Genomic DNA, 15,504 nt, shown 5'->3' with positions numbered 1-15,504 from the left:
TCCCTCCCCTCCACATCTCCTCCACCCTTCCCCCTGCTTCATATCAAAACCTCCCGGGGAGCTCAAGCCAAGCAAATATTGTTTCCAGAGGATTAGATTAGTTATGTCATTCCTGCTTGTCATGGGTCGATTCTTTCTGAAAGGTCAGCCCAGGAGTTGTTTGTGGAAGCCAGAGATAACGGAAAGCATCATGCTGTGAGTTTGCACAGGCTCCTGCGTGGTGGTGACAGGGCCAAACAGCCCCACGTCACTGTGAACCCTGGAAAAATCAAAGGAGGCATGCTCCTAATATTGCCGTGCCTCCGATGCTTCCCTTACGGGTGGTGAATGGCCACTCTGAAGCCAGTCTAAGTGCCATCTTGGCCTTGAAAAAGTGGGAATGACATAAATTTTGTATGAATATTTGTGCTAATGGGAATGAGTTTAAGTATTCCCAGGCAATGAATTTACATATAGTCCTCTAATGTCTTTATGGTAGTGAAAGTAGTGTCCTTTGCTTCAGGACATCCTGGTTCTGTGTGGGATGCTGCTGCCAATAAACACATAAATCAGGAAGGCTAATAAGGCAAAGCTTGAAATTTAAGGGGAGATTTGTAGGAACAATTAGCAATGTTAGGTTTCTTATGCTGACCCATCACACAAAGGACAGCACAACAAATGGCTGAATAAATAAAGCTGATGTCTATCTTGGGTCACCTGGACTCTGAAAATCCTGGGTGACGCCTCCATGAAAGGGGGAGAAATTGTCAGCTCAGCTGAATAACAGAGAATCATGGTCATATGAGTTAATTCTGGAAGTCTCAAGATGTCTAATGCTAAGGAAATGATGCTTCATTCTCGAATAAAAATCCTTTCATTCCAAGATCACGGATAGCCTTCAGAGAGGAGCAGTGTGCCTTCTTGCTGCTCTGGCATAGGGCTGTGTGAGACCAGTCACCCATATGCGTTTTTTGAGGTATTTCCTGAGGTACACAAGCTCTCCGGGGCTGATTTACAAACCCGGTGAGCATCTGGGTCTCCAGTGGGCTCAGCAGGAGCTCTTGAAGGGAGACCGAATGAATATTCAAACCCCGCAAAGCGTTTTTCGCTTTCTTTAATTACTGGAAGTGACAAAATCTACGTGGTGTGACAAGGGACGGGCAATTCTTCCTACTTGGTAATTAGCAGCAGTGGGTAATTAGGGTGTAAATAAGGGGTCTCGTGCTGACAGTCACCGACCTGACTTCAAGCGCGGCGTTTAGCAGCGCCTCCTCCCCGCATTGTTAACAGCTTTTGCATGCAAATGCACCCAACTGCACTTGAATTGAGCATCGCTTTGCGCTGGCTTCAAGTCAGAGAATTTCATTTCAATATCCAAGGTTGTAAGGGCTTTGCAGATCGGCTAACGGGGAATTAGAAAGAAATGCAAATGTAACACTGGAAGGAACCCCGCGTGAGGAAGGGGAGGCGTTTGTCATGCTTCCCCCGGGGGAGGTACTTTTGGGAGGAAGCCGGGGCGATGCACCACCTCTCAGCCCACCCAGGCAGCTGCTCCCTGACCCAGCCTTTGCCTTATCGATGCTCCGAGGAGAGCCACGTGTGAGCACTGAAGGCTGCTCACAGGAGGGGAGGAACAGCACACCCAGGCAAATAAGCTCCGTGGGGTCACTGCAGAGGAGGGGAGCACCCGCAGCTGGGGGCGATTACCACAGACTTGGCCTAAGGTACCAGAGAGAGGCCCACTGGGGCTGTGGGTCTACAGCATCGTCTGTGCACCCTGGTTAAAGCTGGTTCAAAATCTGATTGAGTCTCTGCTCCAGTACTGCCTCTTGTGCTTTTCAGAATTAAACATTTCAGCATTAGCTTCCTACCTGCCTCTGTATAGTCACCATTTAGCCATGAGTTATGATGCTCTGGTACATTTTTTTTTAGCTACAAGAGTCTCCAGTCATTGCATTCCTGTTCTTACCCTCAGATTGTAGCAGTTCATTCCTCCTAGCAGGCCATTTAGACTGAAGTTTGAAGTCTCTCAAGGTAAAGTGAGTTATCTATGAGGAGATGGGGAGAAGAGTGGAAACGCATCAGATTGGGAGAGCAGAAGCCAGGCCTTCGACTTCGCATTATGAGGCGAAGCAGATGCTCAGCCCTTCAGCTACGTGTGTTTCTTTGGAGTGTGGATTTTAGAGAACATCAGTTTTTCTTTCAGTCATCAAAGCTATGAATATAAATTTCTGAATAATCTTGAATCTTCCTCGTGTTTTTTTAATTGATTGATTTACTGGAGGCTGCTGCCCTAAAGGCCGGTGAGGCAGCAGGGAGACTTACAGATGATATTTTCTAAGCTCTGATGGGGCTTTTAAAAATGCTTAATTAACTTTTTATCAAGGCATTCAAATCTTCCTGAAATCTGAGCTGTTGAGAATTCAGTTCATTTATACTTGGGACCTATGAAAATGAAGTCTTTACTTTTCCAAACTTCTGCACTCCCAATTGTCCTGGTAGAGCTCAGGGAGACCACCAGCATCACTGGCCCTAGGGCTTTGCCTTTTGTAGGCAAAGATCTGGGGCTCTCTGTACTCGATGTCATCTTATGATGAAGTGTTGAGAAAAAGGGTGAAAAATGAAATTGGTTGTGTGGCTGGGATGAAGGACAAACACGTGGCTGCTTGATAGAGTATGCATCTTGCCTCCTTTAGATAGTGCAGGGCTGGGGGTCTATGACTGAGTCAAATATAAACAGCTTTGGGAAGCCGGAAACACTTTCAAGACCATGAAAAGAACGATATTTGTGGAGAAGTTGGATAGTTTATACATAGACTGGGGCTATGTGCCCTACCATCTCCAGAGGAACAACACAAGCATCTCCAAACAGTTTGTTTTTATACAAAAGCCACCCGGAGATGTGAATGATGGTTTGTGGCTTTGGCTTTTCTGATGGAATGTGTCTGTTTCAAAGTAAGATGGTTTCAAAGCATTCTCGGGAGATAAAGGCCTGCGGGCTTTGAAGCTGATACTGCAATTAGGACCATATTTATATAAAAGTAAACACTGGTGATGAGAACTCAGAGCTTCCTCCTTTCCTACTGTTGATGTATAGGGCTGTGGTACAGTAACAAGCATTTTGCTTTTTAGGTCTGAACTTGGTGATGGGGAGAGTTCTTGTTAGAGGCAAACACTCTTGGTTCGTACAGATCCTGATTGTTCACTAGAATTGCGGCTGCCAAAGTGGTTGCTTCTGTGGCTTGAGGCATCGCTCCTGGCAAATACCACAATGCTCCTAGGATGCTTGGGAGTGGGCTCCAAGAGTTCAAGCTCAGGGCACTTCTCCTAAAAATTTAGAAGCTGTATGACAGTAGCAGCTACAAATATATGCTAAAGAAACAGAACAAGGGACAGGCTCTTGCCAAAAACATTTGAACCTTATGTAAGTGGGAGGAAGGAGTAAAATGAGTGGGGCTCTCAGGAGGAGAGTTGAGGTGCTGACTTCATGAGCCTTAATCTCGTGTTCCAGCCACAGCTGCTGTACACTGTCCTTTGGACTCTGCTTGAGATTCAGGACAACACGAAGATGATCTGATCCTCAGTTTCTAAAAACAGGCAATCTGCACTTGCCCAGACACCCTGGATATACCTAGTTGGTGTTCAGTTTGAACTCATCCAAGGAACAATTTCTGCTTCTCTTGAAGTACTTAAAACGTATTGCCTCTTGTGACTATCAGAAAATAGTGTACCATGCTAATAAGCTCTTTCTGCAAGCACCATTTATTTGCCTTCACTTCAAGTGGTTATGTATTTCTCAGGTCGTAGCTCAGCTCTCTGTCGCATGAGGAAATGAGAGGTAAGCATTTCAAGTAGCTTGATTCTTTTTGGCAGGGGAAGAAAAGGAGAGTAGTCCCCAGATCTTCATAGAAATTGTGTGGAAGTGGCACTCCAATGCTGGGGTCACTGCACCAGATGAACCCCGGAGCAAAGTATCAAGGGTGGGAGAAGTATGGACCCCTGTAGTGCAGGCTGCAGCATTTTATGAGCGTGCTGCCTTCCTGTGAGCAGGAATGGGTGTCAGCTCACTCCTAGACCTTGGCAGGCATGTTTTACTCCTCCTTTCAGCCCTGAGGGCATTGTAAAATATTCCCCTACCTTTTGCCTGTATCTTCTCCTCTGCTGAGGAGGGAAGCTCTAAACACTGGGTAAGAACTAACAGTTGATTCTCTTGCACTATGAAGAAGAAGCAGAGCATCAGTCAGCTGCTGTCAGTATGACCTAGGGGTAGACTGCTTAGTGATTCAACTTAGGCTGTGATGCAGGTGTATATTTTTCATAATTTCAGGATTTCAAAAAATAGGAATTCATCTCTTGTTATAGCTCAGTAGTCACAGGATACCCAATTCCCTCAGTGCCTGTGTACGTCCCAGCCTCTGGGACTTGTGTGTTTTGCATGATGCCTTCTCTGTGCATCGCCAAGAGGCTGAGCTGTGGTGACTCTGAGCTCCAGAAGTAAAGTTTTTCAAGGATTAAAAATCATACAGGGTTATTAGTTCAATACAAACTTCCCAGAGTTGTGTGAACCCACAGAGGAGAACCAGGCAGCCTGGGCTAGGTCTGCCCAGTGTCTGTGTGAGAACCTGCAGGGAACTGCAGCTGGACCATTTTTCTAGAGCTCCGTGTGAGCGTGTTTTGGGGAAAAAATTGTTTCCTGTTGATGTGACCTTCAAAAGATGGGAGGGAATTGAAGGCTGGAGTACAGGCTGGAATGACAACTTCCTTTCATGTCTGCTCTCACGAAAGAGACACAGGAAAAGTTGAATTAAATGATGTATAATTCCCTAGGGGAGTAGAATTTTATTAGAGGAAGTGACTGCCAAAAAAATCTTAAAATAATTAATACCAGCACTTCCAGTTTTTAAGTGCTATGAAAGATAGAAAAGGAGGAGAATTTATAATCCAGAGCGCGGGAGCCGAATTCAGGGGGCTGTGTGTTTTATTCAAGGTATTGAACAAGCTGATTCTGAGAAGTGCATATTTTACTGTTTCAATTAGCACAGATTACTTTTTTACTTTCTAGGCCACCAGGCAGTAATTATTTCTGTGATGAGAAAGCTTTGCAGGTTTTCTAATTTGCACTGTACATACTGAATGAAATACAATAATAAACTATAATGAAATGGAGGCAGATCTTTTAAGAGCTCGGTCTCTCAGAATGGATGGATGGTTCAAGAATACGTTGTTGAAAATTAACAGCATGCTAATGTTGTAAACGTATCATCAGGCAAATTAATAAAGTGTTTATAAGCAAATAGGAAGAGAGCATTTCTAAATTCCTTTCATTAGGGGGTGTGGTTGGAGAATCAGTGAGCAGTGTGTGATACAGCCCTTGTTAGAATGCCTTTTGGAAAGGAACCAGCACGAGTTGCAGGATTAATGAATCTGTGTTTCAGGCGCTTGTGCCTGAACTCAACCTACCTAATTGCAGACATTTAAATGAGGCATTTAAACTGGGGTGTAGTGGCTTCAGGCCTCCTTAATAGGCTCATGTTTATCTTTGGCAAGGGTGGGAATGTCCTGAGCCTAAATGTTGGCTCTGTGCTTCCTCCTCCATCGGAAGACTTAGCTGTGGTGTTGGAAGGGGAAGCTTTGAGACACCAAATGTGCACCTGCTGGCACAGGCACCTTGGTGAGGCTGCTGGGCTGTGATCAGCTGAGCCTTGTCCTGCTCAATCTTCCAGGCAGGGCAGTGCTCACAGCACAGATGGTAGATGCTTCTAAGGATTAATGACTTTAAATCCATTTCCTCTGTCTTTTGGGGCAGCCTGAAGACTTTTTTTTCCTCTGTCTGCCCAGTTAAAAGTGAGAAGAAAAACTGTCTGCCACACGTGTTGTGTGCTATGTGCTTAACGAGAACAGAAAATAAAATCTTAATTATTAGGATCTTGCCTGTGTTACCACAGCTGTATAGAAACTCTAAGACCAGCCTCCTGTTGTGCTAGATATCACATATATTGTGTGTATACAGCATATGTACACTTGCATATTTTTCTTTTACATATGTAATGTTAGGCACAGAAAGAAGTGTAGAAGATGAGAGTACCAGATGACTGGCTGAGAGTGATCTCTGGTCATCCCTCCTAACCTCCTGGAAGCAGGATTATTGCAGTTGCTGCCAGGATTGGGAGATCTGAAGCATCTTAATAGCAGATCCTGACTCCAGAGCTGCTCTTCCAAGCTGTAAAAGCAGGAAGCGTGCAAGTCATGAGGTTTGGTTGGCTGGCTGGTTGTGTGGGTTTTGTTTTGCTAATGGTGGTAGTAGAGAAAGCAGCTAATGGTCCTGGGCAACCTGCCCTACTTGAGCAGGGCTTGGAGCAGATGACCTCCAGAGGTCCCTTCCAGCTTCTGTGATTCTGAGCTCAGAAAACTAGCTGAGGAAATGAAAGCTTTCTGCTTGCTTGAGGAAGAAGAGATCCAGCTCTTCGAATGTACCTGTCCGTTCTGCAAAGGCTAACTTTGCAATAGAGAGGTAATTCTCAAGATTTCTTTCCACCTTATGCGGTCTGTGACCAAGTCCACAACAACTGTTAGTCATGTCTAGCAGAAGGTGACCCAAGTGTCAGTGGATAAGGGATGCCACTACCTCAAAACAAGTGTTTTTCCCTAGTTTCAGGGACTGGGATAAGCAGTGGGACCCTCCTGGCTGTGATGGCACTTGGAGCAGGAAAGCCCTTGCTTGTGCGCTCTGCTTTGCCCGGTGCTGGGAAGGGGATGAGAAGGAGCTGAGCGGGGATCCTGCCTGGATGAGTTGGTGCGAAGTGACCCCCATCCTGATGGCATGCTGTGATCTGGCCTGCTTTCGTGCTGCCTGGCAGGCATAAGTATACCAACGGGGCTGGCAATGAAAAAACAGTTTCAGTCAGTGACATTTTCCTAAAAGAGCAATTAGAATAAAAACCTCTTTAGTATTGTTCTCCACCCATCTAAGTTGCCTTTGAAAAGAGGTTGGAAGTGTAAAGCTGCTACACTTTGCTACAGAGAAAGCAAACTAATTTAAAGCAAGATGATGAAAGAAAACAATTCTGCTCTAATTTTTTTTCGCATCCCCTTGGAAGCTTTTATCTTTGGAGCAATCTCTGTTTCCCTTTCCAGTTGCATAATCAGGATTCAGTTGGGTTTAACAAGCTCATGCTGTGGCATTGTCAGTGAATTCATAATACTATGTGTTGCAGGGTGCTATTTTCAAGACTAATTGATAATAGTTTCATACACGTAAAGGATGTCAGACACCAGTGCCCATCAAACAGCAGCAGATTTTCCACTTCAGCCTCTTAGGGTTGCCTTCAACAGGAAGAGCTTCTCCCTCCTGCCCGAATGAGAAGGGGACTGCTGCTTTGTATATCCACCTCTGCAAAGGACCTCGAGTCCTTCAAAAAGAAGAAAATTCAAGGATATAAAGTATTATTTATTTTGGTATTATTACAGTCAACGAGGGCAGTAAATGATTTAAACAAAATGGGCAGATGAAAGTGATCTCTCCAGATTATCACTTCAGGACTGAATGCCTTGTGGGAAGATCTGCTCTGGCCCAATGCAATTTGTCAGGCTCTGTAAAGTAGCAGCAAGGAATTATTCGTCCTGTGTTAGATGGGAGGTCAGTTTAAATGATCTGATAGTGCCTTCCGGCCTCAAAATCGCTGACTTGTGTTCATAAAGCCTAGAGCAGCAGCAGACACGTACACGAAAACAGCTGCAACTTAAGAACAGCATTTGGGGATGTTTCCAGCAATTATTCTCTTTTTTCCCCATATCTGTATGACCTTACTCTTGGAGTGGAGTTTGACTTGCTTTGCACTGGTGTGGCCGTGGCGGAAATTGGTTGTGTACCTCGGTCCTGATGCAAGGAAGATGAACCTGATTTTTTTTTCAGCTCACTAAGGGGCGTTGACAGCGCAGCCTTGCTGATGCGCTGAGATGTCTTTCGTTACCACTGAGGTCTATAACTCACTGATTTGATTATGAGGGAAACAACAGATGATTGGGAATGCTGAATGTAAATTGCAAACCATATCTGTGCCCATTCTCTCAGACATCCTAATGGGCTGTTGGAAATAACTCACATTGGAGGGTACAGAAAATGCATAGAAGTGTATAGATGTGCAAAAACCCCTCCTCCTTGCTACTAAATAAAGCACAGAAGTGAGGAACCCAAGGACTGTCCATCACTTTAGTCCCAACAGATAGTAAAATAAATAAAGCCCAGTGACATCTTCATAGCCCTGACAGAAAATGGTTTGATCTGGAGAGTGTGTGTGTACAGTGCTCTTAGCATGGCTGTGTCTTTATGAACACAGATAACTTTTCTATAGAAATTTAATGAAATGGATTAAATGTTTCTGTTCCACCAACTTTGTTTTCTTCTTGGAGAGACCTCGGTTAAGAAGAGAGGTGTTATCTCAAAAAAAAAAAAAAAAAAAGACACCACAACCCAAACCCAAAACCCAGGCCTGCAAATAGTACCAGACATTATGGCTGAAATGCGGCTGCTCTGTCCCTGCCCTATTTTCTATGCTCAGGCAGAACTGAGGTTTTATTTTGCTCTAATACCAATCCATAAAACTGTGATTAGGACGTCTGGCTTCAACGCTGCTATTCAGCAGATGTGCCCATTGTAAAATTAGATCTTTTTTTGTTTATTCTTGCCCGTTGTTTCCTTTCAAGCATATCCGCTGCCCATTGCCACAAAGCAAACACGCACGTGGCACAGCGGGCACGTTGTAAGCACCTGGGAAGAATGGATCGGCTCTTTCTGGTGGCGGAGAACAGAGCCAGAACAAGTTTATCTGCTCTTCTGGTACCTTGTGCGGAGCTGCCATTCTTCTCCAAGTAAACATAACTGAGCGGAGTGTGAGTAATAAGTCTCTGATTCTACAAGGCAATTGTGCGCATCCTTATCAGCCCCGCTGCAGTGGCTGTTCTGGCTCAGAGCGTCGTGACTTGGGCCTCATGAAAATCCTGCAAGGAAGGCATCTCTTCTTTGGCTGCCTGCCTCAGCCGTGTGACTGCACCCTTCTGCACAAACAGGAAGAAATAAACAGTCTGAACGTTAACTCTGTGTCGTGCAGGGGTGTAAACCGGTGTGGTTCCACTTGCTTCGTAAGCTGTGGTGATCTGCCCTACCTGGTATTTCCGGTGGGGTTTTAGTCCCTAAACAAAATAATGGAAAACAAACAGTTTTCATCATGTATGGGACAGATGTGCTGGCAGTGAGTGATCTGGCCCATGATGACATTCTTTTCTAGCTGTTATTTCTTTTATTTATGAAACAGCTGAATTAGCAAATAGTTCTGATCCCCCTAAACCTCCCTTGCTTGGCAGAAGCACAGCTTCTTAAAAGAAAAGGAGGTTCCCAGTGATAGATACCATGCGGGCCTGGACCGTGGATCAGGCTGCGAAGTGCTGCTGCAGTGGAAAACCTAAAAATCACTTGTCAATATTAAGCTCCCCCATCAAGGCTGCACTTGCGAGCCGAGCTAATGAAGCTGTCCATGAAATGATAGCAGCAGGGAGCAGATAATTTATCCTCATCATTGCTCTGCAGCTGGCAGCATGTCAAATAGGCTCTTCCAGCCTTTGCCTGGGAATGTGGCTGCTGATGGGAGGAAAGGTTCGTCCAGCCCTGGGGGGCGAGGCATGAACTGTGGTTTTGTTGGGCACGGGGCCACGAGCAGACTTGCAGGTAGCGGCTCTGCAGGGGCAGTGTGACGTGGGGAGCTATGGGCTGGGTGTGCTAGGCTGAGCTGTAATATTTAGCCTAAAAGACAAAGCTTTATGTTTTTCCAGACCCTGGAGCAGATTCTTTGCAAAATGAGCCCTGTTGGTGTCAGTGGACATCGGGCTCTGGGTTGGTCCTTGGCTGTTTTCTCAGCCCTGGTTGCAGGGGACAAAGCATCCAGGTGTGGGATGGCAGCAGGCGCTCCTCCTCGCTTTTCTTGGTGGGCAGAGCTCTTTGAATTTCAGCCCTCTGGAAGTCAGCTGCCCTGTAATTAAAGCTTTCAGCTATTTTTGTTTTGCTTTCCCTTTTTGAGGCCATGTTTACCCGGAGAAAAATAAGAATCCTCCCAAGATCAATTTTAAAATTGCATCCTTAGAAAATGCTGGGTTAGAGATGACTGTGGTCCTGCCCTCTTCCCCAGGCCCTGCCTTGGTTTCCATTAAGGGCAGCACTATAAATAAGTAGAAATCACGATGAATCTCCAAGTCATGGTGCTATTGCATTGTTTAGGCTCTGAAAAAAAAAAAAAGCCCAGCCCTACGGCTGACCCTGTGACCTGGATTTTCAGGACAGCAGTGGGACAAGGGCATTGGGAAGGGGACAGGGGTGGACGCTTCGTATCCCCTCTGCCTGCTGCGTGGTAAGGAGCGCTCCTTGCCTGGGAATTCAAAGTGCTGCATCAAGTATGCTAAGAGCTAAACTAAGAGCTAAACCATGTAGTAGCTAGAGGTAGCCATATCCTGCAGCTCCGAGTTTAATCTACAGATGCACGTTCTGTGCCATGAGTAATAATTTATTACTGTAAATTACCAAAATAGATGATTAATTGCCTTGCATTAGCACCGCTTTCTCTAGTGAAATTAGCACTTCAGCCATGGAGTAAAAACATATTTCATCTCTTCTTCCAAAAATGAAAACAGTAGCACCTTCTTATCTGTTAATCAAGCCCTTCATTAATCAGGATAACATGCCATAATTGTGATTACAGTTAGAAATCAATTAATGCTCACCTTAAAATAAAGTGTAGAGAGGGAAGCAATTAACATAATAGAGCCAGCGCATCCGAAAGAGACAAATATTATTGACAATACCAAAAGTGCATTTTCCATTTCTATGGGTCTCTAAAACTGCACAGAGGCTGTGGAGGAGAGAGGCTGGGACTTCCCAAATTTTGCACTCACAAGTCCTCTGTGACAGTGTTTTTGGGAGCTCCTGCTCCGTGAATGGTGCTCTCACCGGGTGCTGGCTGCAGCCTTTGGCAGGCATCTGCTCGTGCGCCCTTAAAGCCTGTAGTATCTCCTCAAGCTCTGTCTTGCTTTGTTATCGAATGGACTTCTTTGTTGTCCTTTCATTTCCGTGTTTCAAAACATTCTGGCACTGCTTCCAGAGCAAACATTTCCGTAACTCAGGGACATAAACATTCCTCAGCGGCAGAGAGATTAGCTGCTGCAGCCGCTGGACTGAAATGTTAAATGTGCTTTTTCCTCCCCTGATCCCTGAAACTAATTCTGGTTTTTGGCATCCTGCTTCTCTGGTCGGTGCTTTTGCCGGTCGATTTCTGCAGCCTGATTAATGTTCTGACTGCCCAGGCTCCAAATCCAGCTGAATCTCTCAGTGCAACGTAAACATTTGCAGCAAGAGGGAGAGGGGCTGGTGCTGAGCCATCGGCAGCACCAGTTGGGTGACTTAGGCCAGGCTCGAGTAGATGTTTATGCATGTTGCAAAACCCCTACGTCTGTGAGATGCTGTGATCTCACCAAAGGTCCTAGACCACCGCAGACACCCATCCTCGTGTGTGTGCTCAGAAGAGACGGGAACTCGGTGGAGTTGGCAGCAAAAGGCTGTGAGCCCCCTTCTGCTGCGGGAGGTTACTTGCTGGTCTGAAATGGACTGGCAGAGATAGTAACCACAATGACCTCCTTTGGACATGTGATTGTCCGCTGGTAATTAGGAGATAGGACATGATAGCAGGTTCTTGGAGCAAGGAATGTTCATCCTCTCTCTGCCTGTTTTCAGAATCTTACTTTCTTGTCACTGAGCTTGCAACAGGCACCACAGCCCGCACCTGATCACAAAACACAGAGCCCAGGACAAGGGGAGCTGCTAATGAGGCTGATGCAGGAAGAAGACACGATTTGAGACAAATTCTACAAGGTTCAAGTCAGCTGCCATATGCAAATCCAGTCTGATCTGCAAATCAAGATCTGATGAGCAAACTCCTGTCTTTTCCTCTTTAATGTCTCTTGTTTTCAAATATCACTTGCTTCAGTTTGTACTGCTGTTGCGTGGATGATTTCCCCCAAGAAAACTACCAGTTAGCCTCTGGGAAGTGCTAATGAGCAGCGACTGCCAGACCAGCAGAGCTGGCACCTTCGTGCCCTGCCAGGGAGCCAGATGGAGGTGGGCAGCGAGCCGGCCCTGTAAGAAAAGGGGCGGCTGAAAGACTTGGAGGAGGCAAGGACTGGGAAAGGCTATCACAGCTATTTCTGATCCTTAAAGAGAAAGGTTAGCTCTTCTGGTGTACACAAGGAAAAAAACTGTGTGAAAAGAAAAGAGTGCTGCTCTGGCTGTCGTTACAGCCTTCTTCACTGACTGTGCCAAGGGAAAGAGAAGGCAAACTGCTCCTGCACTGCTCCTGAGCCCCCACCTTCCAAACAAACAGCTCCAGACCCTGGGCTTTGTTCAACCCGAAAGGGAAGGAACACGCTCCTTGGACGTGGCAGAGGCAGATATAAGTGCGATACCAGATGTGATTGATTAGGACAGATAAAAGTTAGGTTGCCTTGAAAAATAGCAGTGCTGACTCACTGTAGAAATCAGTGATGCATTGTTACATCATTCTAGAATAAAAAGTAATATTCCAAGGTTTAAAATTGTGAGTCAAGTAATAGGCTTTCAGGCCGTACTCTCTCACTCTTAGCCAGGGTACCTGTAAAGGAAAGTTTATCAACCTCTCTGCTGAAGAACCAACCACCCAAACGTTGGGAGCTCCATTTTGGCTGGTGGGAGCTGATAAACGGTGCCAGGGCTAGTGATGTGACGGAAGGGAGCGCTGCCAGCTAGAACTGCAGCACTGCAGTGGTGGGATGGTGTGGGGAAAAGCAGAGTGTGTGCACAAGGAAGCAAGACTGAGATAGGTTTGCATGATGGGAGAAAAGTACGATATCAGAGAGTAAGGTGTGTTTCCAGACCTCTCTATGCATGTGACATCCCCTTTTCTATCCTGCAGGTTGTCGTCTTACAGCTCCTGGGTCTCCCTTGGCAGTCCTTGTGTTGTGCTTTCTGTAACACCGGAGGAGACTCCACCCTATTCTCAGCTGGATGGGGAAAGAGGAGCAGAGCGTGGAATACGAAGTGCATTTTTTTTCTGAATTAAAACCCACCCAAAAGCAAAGCAGATTTTATTTATACATAAAAGAGCTTTTAGTGTGTAAAGCTGTGGGGGTGGTAAAAGCTATGCTTTAAGAAGGCAATTAACATTTGACAAAATAGAATGGATGTGCAGTTTTCATGGCAACGATGGGAATTTGCAGGGCTTGTCTGAGAGCATCACCTTCTCTGGAGACTTGTCCTACTTGCACAGACAGGGAAGCCCAGTTTTCAAAGCTATTTTTGAACAAGAAGGCTGGCTAGTGTGGGGACTGAGTCCCCAAAAGCTCTGCTTCCAGGGCTCGGCAGTCTAGAGGCACAGAGTCTGTGTGAATCTTGCACGGACTCTTTCCTGATGTGTTTATATTAGATTTTAACACAGGTTGCCCATATGTCCTACAGGAGGGGTTGGTGTAGAGTAGGTGGACTTAGGAGGTCCTTCCAAGTCCTGTGACAGCCATCTCCATAGAGAGTCCCATGTCACGGCTTGATAAAGAGACCTGACACTGTGTCTGTAACATCACCTGAAAACCAAGAATTTGGAGAAGATGAACAAGGAAAACGGGAGCTGATGTTTGTAAGAATAAAGTGGAGTCAGTAGAATGAGAAGGACAGGGAGAATGACCGAAAGGAATGAAGACGGAATGAAAGCACGAAGGCCAATAGGCTCAACAGGACCAGGGATGCTGCACTGAACTGTTCAGTAAGCTAGGGGAAAAAAAAAATCCTATGATTTTGGTGATCTGTTTTTTTCCCCTCGTAAAAAATTGAATCCAAGAACGTAGATTTAAGACCAAAAGTACCCTAGGTTTGCAACGAAAAGCATTTCAGCAATTCCGATATCATCCAGTGTTCATATCCCATATCCCATTCAGATATCATCCCGTTTCATAGCTGTTTCATAGCTTGAGGGAGTTCAGAATAATCCTAGTCATTGTAAGAGCGAGTCAGCTGGGGGAGTTGGAGCGTTGGGTGGCAAGTACACTGTGCCAACCCTCGTATCTTTCTTCTGCTGGTTCTCTTGTTCCTTTTCTCCCACATTAGGTAGTTTTACTTCTCTGACAATTGGTAATGGAGCCCTGAGTTTGATGAAATGCTGAATGAATGGAAACTGCTAAAAATAGAAGTTGAAATGTACCAAATAGATTATGGCGAGGTCGGGACTATTCAGAAACTATTTCCAGGAGTTACTGGGCTACTCCTGCTCCTCAGTTCGTCACGTAGGGCTTGGCAATCCCACGTTGTTGTGACAAACACGTTCCCTCTGACACAAATACTATAAATGAACTGAAAACTGACTAAAATAGACTGGGAGAGGCAAAGTGTTGTACTGTAAATGAATTGAGGAAGTACCTTTTCTCTCGGAGCAGTGAGAGACAAGATAAGATAATGCAGAAGGGTATTGAACTAACCTTTCCCCCCTGGTATTTAAGTTTAGCTCACCCTCTGACCAAAACGACTGCAAATCAATTAGATCTGACAAGTCCAACTTTATGCGCATCAGCAGGGCAAATGGTAATGTCTCAACATCAAGGAAAACTCCTCACCTAGAACAATTTTCTGACCTTGGATGAAGTAAAACCTGTACCTGCAGAACTGCCTGTGTGCGCGATACCCGCTGGTTATGTAGCACAAGCAAAATGGGGGGGGGGGGGGAGGGAATATTTATTAGTGTGCATCAGAGGTGGAAAACATTTAGTCTTGCTAAAGGCTTTTTTTTCTTTGAGAGCTGCTGGATTGCTTTGGCTGAGACATGGCCACTTATAAACCATTTGGAGAAAGAAACTCAATTTATGATACTGCTCATCTCCGTCCTTCCTATAAGAAGAAACATAGATTTTTCTCTGATATGGCCAAATTTAGATCTCTTTCCTCCCTAGGAAAATGATATTTGGTCAAGATGTCAAATGTTGATGTGCCAAGGCATTTGAAGAATAAATAAAAATTTGGTCTCTCACTCTTTGGAAAGCATTAACTATAGTGCTAGAGAAACTCAATCCGATATTCCTTCTTTTGCAGATTTTTATTCCTGGAGCTGTTATTAGTGGAGGAGGAATAGGGCAGCAGGGGACTGAATCATAGAGATGAGAGCTGAAAGAGTGGTTAGGATCATTTATTTATATTTCTGAGGATGGGTTAGCAGTAAACTTTTTTTCTCAGCATCTTAGGCAATAGCTGTTCTTCCTAACATCTCATTTGAGGAAACAGATCCATTTTATTTTATGAATATCATTCTTCTGTAGAGGGTGAGGGCTAGGCTGTGTAATTCCCACTTTGACATCCACAGAAACCTTCCTGAAGTGCTTGAATAAGCACGAACATGGGTCTTTCAGCATAACCAGAGACCATCATTTAGCTCCGGACACGCTGTGTCAAAGTAACTCATCAGCACTCTCCGG

General features: G+C 45.2%; 1 protein-coding gene across 5 annotated transcripts in view; it reads left to right on the top strand.

Annotated features, from left to right (window-relative positions):
* The window catches only part of LOC308182633 (uncharacterized protein), a 172,799-nt gene that overhangs the window by 33,562 nt on the left and 123,733 nt on the right, over positions 1-15,504 (top strand). The window contains exon 2 of one of the 5 annotated variants that reach the window (XR_013941970.1): positions 12,966-15,062. The exons of 2 other annotated variants lie outside the window; for them this stretch is intronic. The gene's annotated coding sequence lies outside the window, so the exon portion shown is untranslated. 2 more of the 5 variants (XR_013941971.1, XR_013941972.1) reach the window with 2 other exon arrangements.

The sequence above is a fragment of the Anser brachyrhynchus genome (genome assembly GCF_964034855.1).
Source record: "Anser brachyrhynchus genome assembly, chromosome: 25".
Classification (NCBI taxonomy): Eukaryota; Metazoa; Chordata; class Aves; order Anseriformes; family Anatidae; genus Anser; species Anser brachyrhynchus.
Note: the sequence above shows the minus strand (reverse complement) of the source record. Positions and strands in the feature narration are given on the sequence as shown.